The following is a 9,610-nucleotide window of genomic DNA, read 5'->3' on the forward strand; positions in this document are numbered from 1 at the left end:
TCTCCAGGATCTTAGTGAAAGATTCAGCTATTCCATTTGCTTGAGGATGGTATGGCATGCTTTTCTGATGATACATATGGAATTTTTCTAGCAAAGCAACAATCACTTCATTCAGAAAACCTGAAACACTATCAATCATGAATTTCTTAGGACAACCAAACAGAGACATAATGTACTCAAATTTAAACTTCGTAGTTGTATTTGCACTACAATTCTTCACAAGGTGCGCCTTAGCCCACTTTGCCAATATTATGTTGTTGTGACTATGTAGCACACTCCTATCTTCCTTCTTGGTTGCTGAATAGGTCCCACAAAATCTATTTGCCTATTTTTTGAATTCCTGTAATGAGACTTGCAGCTTCAAAGGCAATTTATCGCTTCGCGACGACTTCTTGGTCCTCTGACGGACATCACATTCCCTACAATACTCCTTTGAATCTTTGTTCACAGTTGGCCACCACAATCCATCTTGTAGGATCTTTTGTGCAGTTTCTTTTACAACATAATGTCCTCCAGCAACTCCTCCATGTGCTTCAACAAGGATACTTTGTCTTTCACAATCCGGCACATACCTACACAAAACTTCATCCATCCCCATTTTGTACAATTTCCCTACAATGAAGGAGAAATCCACAGCCCTGACCACCAATTCCTTCTTCTACTACATCGTGTATCCTTCAGGAGCTACACCCATAGATAGGAATTGAATTATATCCACAAAATGTTCATCGGCAATGGGCATAGAAAAGAGCTATGCATCAGGCAATCCTTCATCAAGACTTGTAGGTTCTTCACCATTCACAATCTACAAAAGCTAATTGGCTTCAACATTTAATCTTCTTAGCTTCACAATTACTTCGAAGTCATAGTCCTGAAATAGTAGTAACCACCTACAAATTTTCTCCCCCAACACAAGCTTGTTGACCAGGTACTTCAAAGTTGAATCGTTTGTATACATTTTGAAGTGTGCACCCAACAGATAATGCTTGAACTTATGGAGAACATAGACCATCAACAACCCTTCACATTTTGTGTTTGAATAGTTATTCTCCACCTTCGACATTTTTTTGCTTGCAAATGCAATCAGATGGTCGACATCTCCTATACCTGGTTGGGTTAAAACTGCTCCTAATGCTATGCGGGACGCATCCACATGTACATGAAATTCTTTCTTTCAATCGAGGAACACTAGAATAGGTGTCATAACCATATTTTCCTTCAAAACATATAATCTTTTTTGGCAATCATCATCACAGGAAAATTTCACCTCTTCTTTAATAATTTATCCATGGGCGTGGTGACATGTGCATATCGCTTAACAAACTCTCTATATTATCATGTATGGCCCAATGTTGTGCACAACTATTTTACATTCCTTGGGGGATCCAAATCTATAATCACTATAATTTTAGCAGGGTCCACTATGAACTCTTTCTTACCAACAACATGGCCCAAAACTATCCCATATGCTACAAAGAATATACACTTCTTCATATTTAGGGAGATTTGATACTTCCTACAAGTATCCAACATTAGGTGAAGAATTGAAACATGCTTTTTAACTAACCCAAACACTGTCCAATCATCAAAGTAGACCTCCAAAAACTTGTGAATAAATTCCTTAAAGGAAGTGATTACCACCCTAGAAAATATCATAGGGGCATTCTTAAGTCCAAAGGGCATAACTGTATACTGGAAAGCACCCCATTCAATGGTAAAGGTAGTCTTACTTTGATCCTATAGTGTGATCTTGATCTGGTGATATCCTAAAAATCCATCTATAAAAGAGTATGCTTCTTTACCACCAACGTTCTCCAATACTTCATCTGTGAACGGCGTAGGGAATGTATCATGTACACAAGCATCATTCAACTTCCTTAGATCTACGTAGATCTTGATTTCTCCCTTTTTCTTCTTCTCTTCAACTACCATAGGAATAACCTAGTTTGATTCTTCTATAGGCTCAGTAATTCTTGTTGTGAGCATCTTATCTAGCTCTTTGCGCACCATTTCTTTCTATTTAGGATTCAATCAGTATGGGTGCTACTTTACTAGCTTCCCATCTAGCTTCAGATTGATCTTCATAACACCCAGACCACCTACTATCCACTTTATATGAGAGAAATTTGTTGGAAACAAGTCCTAATATTCATGTAACAGCTCCTCGACCTTATCAACTATATCGGCATCCCAGTAATGGCCTATATTCATTCATTTCGGCTATGCTTCTCACCCAATGTTCACTTGCTTGGTCTTCAATGGTCTTGAAATGTCAGGCACCTCTAACTCAAGCCCAACGACTTCACGTTGTCCCTATGACTTATACTGATCATGGAAAATTTTAGGGGCGAATGTTCGCCCTTAGGTGAAAATAAGGGGTTTTAAACTTTTAGTGGGCGAATATTTTGTATCATAGTACATTTTTACAAATGGCCTCAAATAGCCCACCTTATTTTAAGGGAGAGGGTAAAAAGGTAAATTTAGCCCTTAAAATTAGGAGTTACAACCTTCCATATAATTTTCAAGAATAGGTTTTATTTAAGTGAATCCTATGGGCCAAATACCATATTTATAAAAGAGGTATGGTAAATTAATAAAAATATAAGTAAATGAGAGGTATGGTAAATAAATAAAACATTTTTTATATTTACTCCATAAGTCACCTTATATACATGCAAGGGTGTAAACAAATAAAAATATAAATAAAGTGGAGGTATGGTAAATAAATAAAACCTATTTTTATACTTACTCAAAAGGTATGGTAAATAAATTAAAATATAAATAAACTAGACGTATGGTAAATAAATAAAACCTCTTTTTATATTTAGTCCATAACTCTCTTTCTATTTATGAAGGCTCAAAAAAGAGGTTTTATTTAAGTGAATCCTATGGGCCAAATACCATATTTGTAAAAGAGGTATGGTAAATTAATAAAAATATAAATAAACGAGAGATATGATAAACAAATAAAACATTTTTTTATATTCACTGCATAAGTCACCTTATATTTACGAACACTCAAAAAATTCGTTATATTTAGGTGAAACCTATGGGCAAAATACTATGGGCCAAATACCATGAGCTAGATTATTATTAATACCATGCAAAAAAACATCATTAACCCTAATATTAGTATTAATAAAAATAAAAATGGCACATGGTATTGACCCATGGTATTCACCTAGAATGTAGCCTATTTAAATGGGGGAATTAAACCAGCATAGATCCATCTTTACTCTGGATCTACTAAGCCCCGAGAGGGATCAAATATCGTGATATGCAAACTAGCATAGAGTGAAAAAATATTTGATCCCTCTCAGGGCTTGGTGGATCAAGAGTAAAAATGGATGTTGTAATTTAATGTATGTTAAACATTTTAACTTGGTTAAAATAAAAAATAAAATAAAAATCAATTATTAATTTTATTAATTTTTATAAATTACTAATAGTAATTTTTAAGCTCCAGGTTTATGATAACCCATGGTATTGACCCATGGTAATACCATGGTATTCATGTGAGAATAGACTATTTAAAGGGGGAATTCTATCATCTTAGATCCATCTTACTTCTGGGTCTACCAAGTGCTCAGAGGGATAAATAGATTTCTTCCTCCTAAGAGTGGTATATGTGGAGTTAAGATGGATATAGGTTGGTTTTTATGATAATGATGATATTAAATAGACTTAGGAAATTATATTGTAAAAACATCTTAAGGTGAATGGTTAAAGCTACATTTAGTCACTTTACAAAATTCAAAACAACGAAACCTTATCACTCTTTCCGCATCACCCTCACAGAAGATTTCTCACCATTTTTCAAACATTCTCTATATGATATCTTCATGAAAAAGTTTAGGTACTAATGTTGGATTAGTTGTTTGAAAAATAAGCTGGTTTGTACAACCTTTCATCTTCCGTGCTATTCTTAGTTTGTCCTAATGGTCTGTAGGGGTTGGAACCACTCCACCATATTTTCCTAAAAGGTGGAGATTGTTCACCAAAAAGGAAATTAATCTACATGTTACAACGCTGTTAAAAAATGCTAAACCTATGAGGGTAGTGAATTATGCTAATAAGCAATTTAGATTGGGAGAGATGTAATTAAATTTTATTATTTAATTGAAGATTTCCAATTAAAATAATAATAAATCTACATTTATATATTCATATATTGATTGGAAGGATTCTCACAATGGTCACTTCTTTGAATTAGATCCCCTTCAAGCCTTTGGGATACCTAATACTTTCTTATATAATATAGTTGGGGCTTGCTACTTGATGGCGTGTTGGAGTAAACAAACTTGATGTGCTTTTTTTTATCTCGCAATTGGAGTCTATGGAATAAGAAAGAAATTTGGTAACTTGAAAAAAGTGGTAGCTTGACAAAAGTTGTAGAGAAAAGATTAATCTCTCCTACCTTGACAGAACTCGTTGTCAATATCAAGACCTACAAGAACTTTGTTGTGGAATATTGTCAAAACTAATAGAACGATATGAAAGAGTGTATTGTAAGAACCTTGACAAACACGGCCACTGAAACTTGGAACATTGTTTGTAGGAAGAGAAAATTATGTTTCTTTTTTCCAAACATGTATGTTAGTATACTACAGTTTAATGAATATGTTTTCTTATTATCATATATGGTTTCATACTTTAACAAAACATTCGCCAAGACTTCACAATGTTTTATTATTCAGTAAAAGATTTGCCAAGATCTTAAAGGATTTTATAATTTAGTGAAAGATTCTCCATCACTGTACAAGATAATATAATCTGGTGAGAAATTCGCCAAAAACATTATATATACATATTATATTATTGATAAAATCACCTCCCATTTTTCCTATGTATCATGGGGATTAGCCCATTTATTATACATATAAATTTAGGGTGGTTCTTAAATTTTTCCCTGTTATTGATATTCTTGGGATATTCCTCACCTTCTTCTGCGGTAACATTGTAGAACTCTAGAGCATGCCGCAGCTGCGTGCTCCAATGAGGTTGTACCCACGCAATAGGCTCTACAAGTGTTTTGAATATCACAACCTTGATTTCCTGTAATGCTTCATCAATACATCTGAATCCATCCTCAAAACTTAATGTGATAAAAAATCCCTCCTTCATAATGTCCTACTCTGTGGTTCCATGTTGCAGCTCTATTTCTAAGTACCAATTAATCAAAAGAGTATCCAAGGTGTGGCAGAATATATGCACCCATTTAGGCTATGGTTCCTCCCCCCATGCTTTTGTCCAACGAGCCAGATGCTCGCGCAGATCATCCCTCCCTGTATATTTTTTAGTAATGTGGGTATTTCAATAGCCAAATCGCAACTTCATCATCCTTCAGTAGTCCTTCCAGTCTGCAAAATCATTTGGTAGGCATAGCTCTGAGAACGATGTCCAATGCCTCTAACTGATTCTCCTCTGGGATACCCCTTTCAAATTTATCAAGAATCAAATTTACATCTTCTAATCCATCATAATATGGTAAATTGTGCACCTCAGTGGATATACATCGCAGTGATTTAGTAAGTCAGTTGCATCGTAGCATTGATACTTCATGCAATCTATTCTACCAATGCTTGAACTCGTCATCTGAATTTGAGTTGCATGAGATGTCCTTTTCTCAAGTAATTCTTCCATATACCATAGGATTGATCCAATCGTCGTTCCGTGTAGTAAGATTTTAGATTTGTTCGATATGATCCTCCTTATAGTAATGTCAAACTGGTTCAGTATACTGCACACCTTCGGTTGGATCTAATGGAACTGTTATGCTATTGACCTATGATAAATTTTAGAATACCAACTATGCAAAGAAATACAACCCAGAACAGAGAACAAAATGAGAAAAAAAACAAGTATTTTATTGTTCAAAGATGAAAGCAATGTTCACTTGCCTCTTTGAGGGAGCAACCTCCAGCAAAGCAAAGCTCAATTACAAAATAAGACTCGATATGTCTCAATGGGAAGACTCTATCCTTTATATAGGATTCATACATACAATACAATGGGTCATTACCATGGTTCTCTCAATACCATCTATCTAATACCATGCCCTGTTTGCAACTAACTGTGGTCCCTTTCTTAAATGTGTGTCAACCACTTACAATTATGAATACGAGCTTTATTGACTCTTTGACTAACTATAACTAAGACTTGACCCTATTACATAAATAAAGGGGTTAGGGTTGGACCCTAACATGCCATCCCCCATCAAAAGAAACCTTGTCCTCAAGGCTGAAGCTGCGAAAACTGTTGAAGAATAGTGGTTGGTTCCCAGGTCGCATCTTCTAGTGAGGTGTCTTTCCAGTTGATGAGGAATTCCTTGATCATGCAGCCGCACATATGTCATTCTCGCATATCAAGGACCTGTTCAAGTTGGAGCCAGAGTGAACCTTCCTCATCCGATTCAGGTAGGCTAGTTTGAATTCTCCAATTGTTCCCCACCACTTTCTTAAGGCATGATACATGGAAGACTGGATGGATTTTTGGAGTTGGTGGCAAGGCTAGCTTGTAGGCCACTGCTCTAATGCACTGAAGTATTTGATAAGGTTCATAGAATTTTGGAGCTAATTTTTGTTAGCCCTTTTCTTTCAACGATGTTTTCTTATATGGTTGCAGCCACAAGAATACATGATCCCCTTCTTGAAATGTGTGCTCTAAACGATGTTGCTCTTCCTATTGCTTCATTCAATTCTGAGCTTGATGGAGATTATCTTTGAGATGGGCTAGCGTGGCTACATGGTTTTGTAGTAGTTGATCCACTGCTTACACCTTAGACCATCCAAGGATATAAGAAATAGGTGAAGGTGGGAGTTGGCCATACACTGCTTCATATGGAGTCATCTTGGTGGCTTCATGATAGTTAGTATTATACCACCATTCAACTAAAGGTAACCAATGTACCCATTGATGTTGCTTTTCTAAAGTGAAACACCTTAGGTATGTCTACAAAAATTTGTTGACAGCTTCAGTTTGACCATCAGTTTGGGGATGATAGGAAGCACTTAGTTGGATTTGGGTGCCTTGTAGCTTGAAAAGTTCTTGCCAAAAGTTACTGGTGAAATTCGGATCATGATAAGACACAATGGAAGTGGGCATGCCATGCAGTTTGAAGATCTTACCATCAAATCTTGAGCCAACAAAGTGGGGGTAAATGGGTGGGGTAGAGTGCAAAAATGATCATATTTGGAAAGTCTGTCCACAAACACCATGATGACTAATTTGTTTCCTGACTTTGGGAGACCTGTAATGAAATCCACAGAAACATTTTTCTAGATAGAGGCAGGGATTGGCAATGGTTGTAAGGTTCCTAGTAACTTGACTGTTTCTCCTTTGTGGCATTGACACACATCACATTTAGCTACAAAAGTAAGAATTTCAGTTTTCATTCTAGTCCAAAAGAAAGAATGATGAGTGCAAGCATAAGTGTTCTAAAAGCCTGCGTGGCCTGCAGTGGGAGATGAGTGCAACTCTTCCAAGATGTGTGTTTTGAGGTTGGATGTCGGTCATATAACTACTCTATCCTTGTAGCAAAGAATCTCATCCTTCCAAGAGTAGCCAACTGAGGAATAAGGATCTGCTCTCAAGTTATTAATGGTTTGGGATAGAGAGGGGTGTGAAAACCATTCCTTGCGAGCTTCTTCAATCCAATCTGGTATGGGAAGAGAAATTGACAGCAGGGTGCTTTCATCCTCAAATTGGCATGATAAAGCATATGCTACTACATTGTCATGCCCTTTTTTGTAAATTATCTCATAATCATATCCCAACATTTTGGCTAGCCATTTATTTTGGTAGGGTGAGGATAGATGTTGCTCCAAAAAATATTGGAGGCTTTGATGGTCTATGCGGATTTGGAAATGTCGCCCCAATAAGTATGGTCACCAAGTATCTACTACATGTAAGATGGCCATCATCTCCTTCTCATAGGTAGAGTGTCCCAGATCTTTCCCACTCAGTTGTTGGTTGGTGGAAGCTAAGGGTCAACCTTCCTGCATTAAAACAACACCAATACTAGTACCTAAAGCATCACATTCAATCATAAAATATTTGGTGAAATCAGGCATTGCCAATATGGGAGTGGAACACATGGCCTATTTGAGAGCCATAAACTCCTGTTGTGCTGCATCAATCCAAAGGAATGAATTTTTTTTGAGAAGGTTAGTGAGGGGTCTAGGAGTGTGGCGATAATTGGGGACAAATTTGCGATAGTAGCCACTGAGACCCAATATCCCCCTCAATCTCTTGAATGTTTTTGGCTCGAGCTAATCTTGCATTGCCTGTATATTTTTTGGATCCACCACGACACCTTCACGATCCACAATGTGTCCCAAATAATTGAATTCTTCCCTGCCAAAAGAGCACTTGGACAATTTGACAAATAATTTTTGATTCCAGAAAAGTTGCAAGAGTAGGTCTACATGTTGAAGATGTTTTTCCCAGGTTAAGTTGTATATGAGAATGTCATCAAAGAAAAAAAGGACAAATTTTCTGAGATATGGTTTCAGCAGGTGATTCATGAGGCTTTGGAAAGTGGAAGGGGAATTACAGAGACCAAATGGCATGACCAAGAATTCATAGTGGCCGTCATGAGTTCGGGAAGCAGTCTTTGGAATGTCTACTTCTTTCATTCATGCGAATTTTGTGATAACTCGAGCAAAGATCTAGCTTAGTAAAGAATTGGGCACCATGTAGTTCATCAAGCAGATCATCAACAATAGGGATAGGGAAGTTGTCTTTGACAGTGAGCTTGTTGAGGGCCCAGAAGTTTGGACACGTGCGCCATTCCCCATCTTTCTTGATCACCATGACCACTATTGATGAATAACCACTGATGTGAGGACGCATAACACTGGCTTCAAGGAGTTCCTTGATGATTTTTTCAATTTCATTATTTTGGGTGAAAGGATATCGATATGGGTGCACATTCAGTGGTTGTGCCCCTGGGACCAAAGTGATGCTATGATCATGTTCCCCTCTAGAGGGTGGAAGCTCTTTAGGTTTGTCAAATACCTGCTGGTGGCGGTTTAAGACCTGTTGCATCTCAGGATGAATATGAGGAGTAGTGGGCTCTATGGCCTGGATGGCATTAAACTAGGTGATAACTTCATGATGGCCCTTTTTCAACAACGTTTCCATTTGATGCGATCTGATGATAGAAGGAGTACCTACCTGGAGTTCATAGAGGGTTTGCATGTGGTCATTCTGCTTAAAGCTCATATATAACTCTTGGAAATCTATTGTGATTGGGCCTAGTGTGTGAAGCCATTCAGCACCCAAGATAATGTCACAACCACCCATGTTAATCACAAACATGTCGGTGTTTAGGCGGTAGCCTCCCATCTGAATTTTGATATTTTCACAGTGGCCTTCACATTTCATTATCCCCCATCAGCAATCTGGACCTGGAAATTAGAGACTTCCTGGACAAAACAATGAATGACATCAGCGAATCACTGATGGATAAAGTTATGAGTGCTTCCACTATTACTCAATAATACTATAGGGCAATGTTTAATAAATCCTCTGATTTTGAGAGTTTTGGGCGTAGAAATTCCCACCAAAGCATGTAGTAAGATAGCTGGTTCCTCTGGCGTAGCTGGGA

The sequence above is a fragment of the Pinus tabuliformis genome, chromosome Q (genome assembly GCF_031772625.1).
Source record: "Pinus tabuliformis cultivar Carrire ecotype Pingquan chromosome Q, CPIR1, whole genome shotgun sequence".
Taxonomy (NCBI): domain Eukaryota; kingdom Viridiplantae; phylum Streptophyta; class Pinopsida; order Pinales; family Pinaceae; genus Pinus; species Pinus tabuliformis.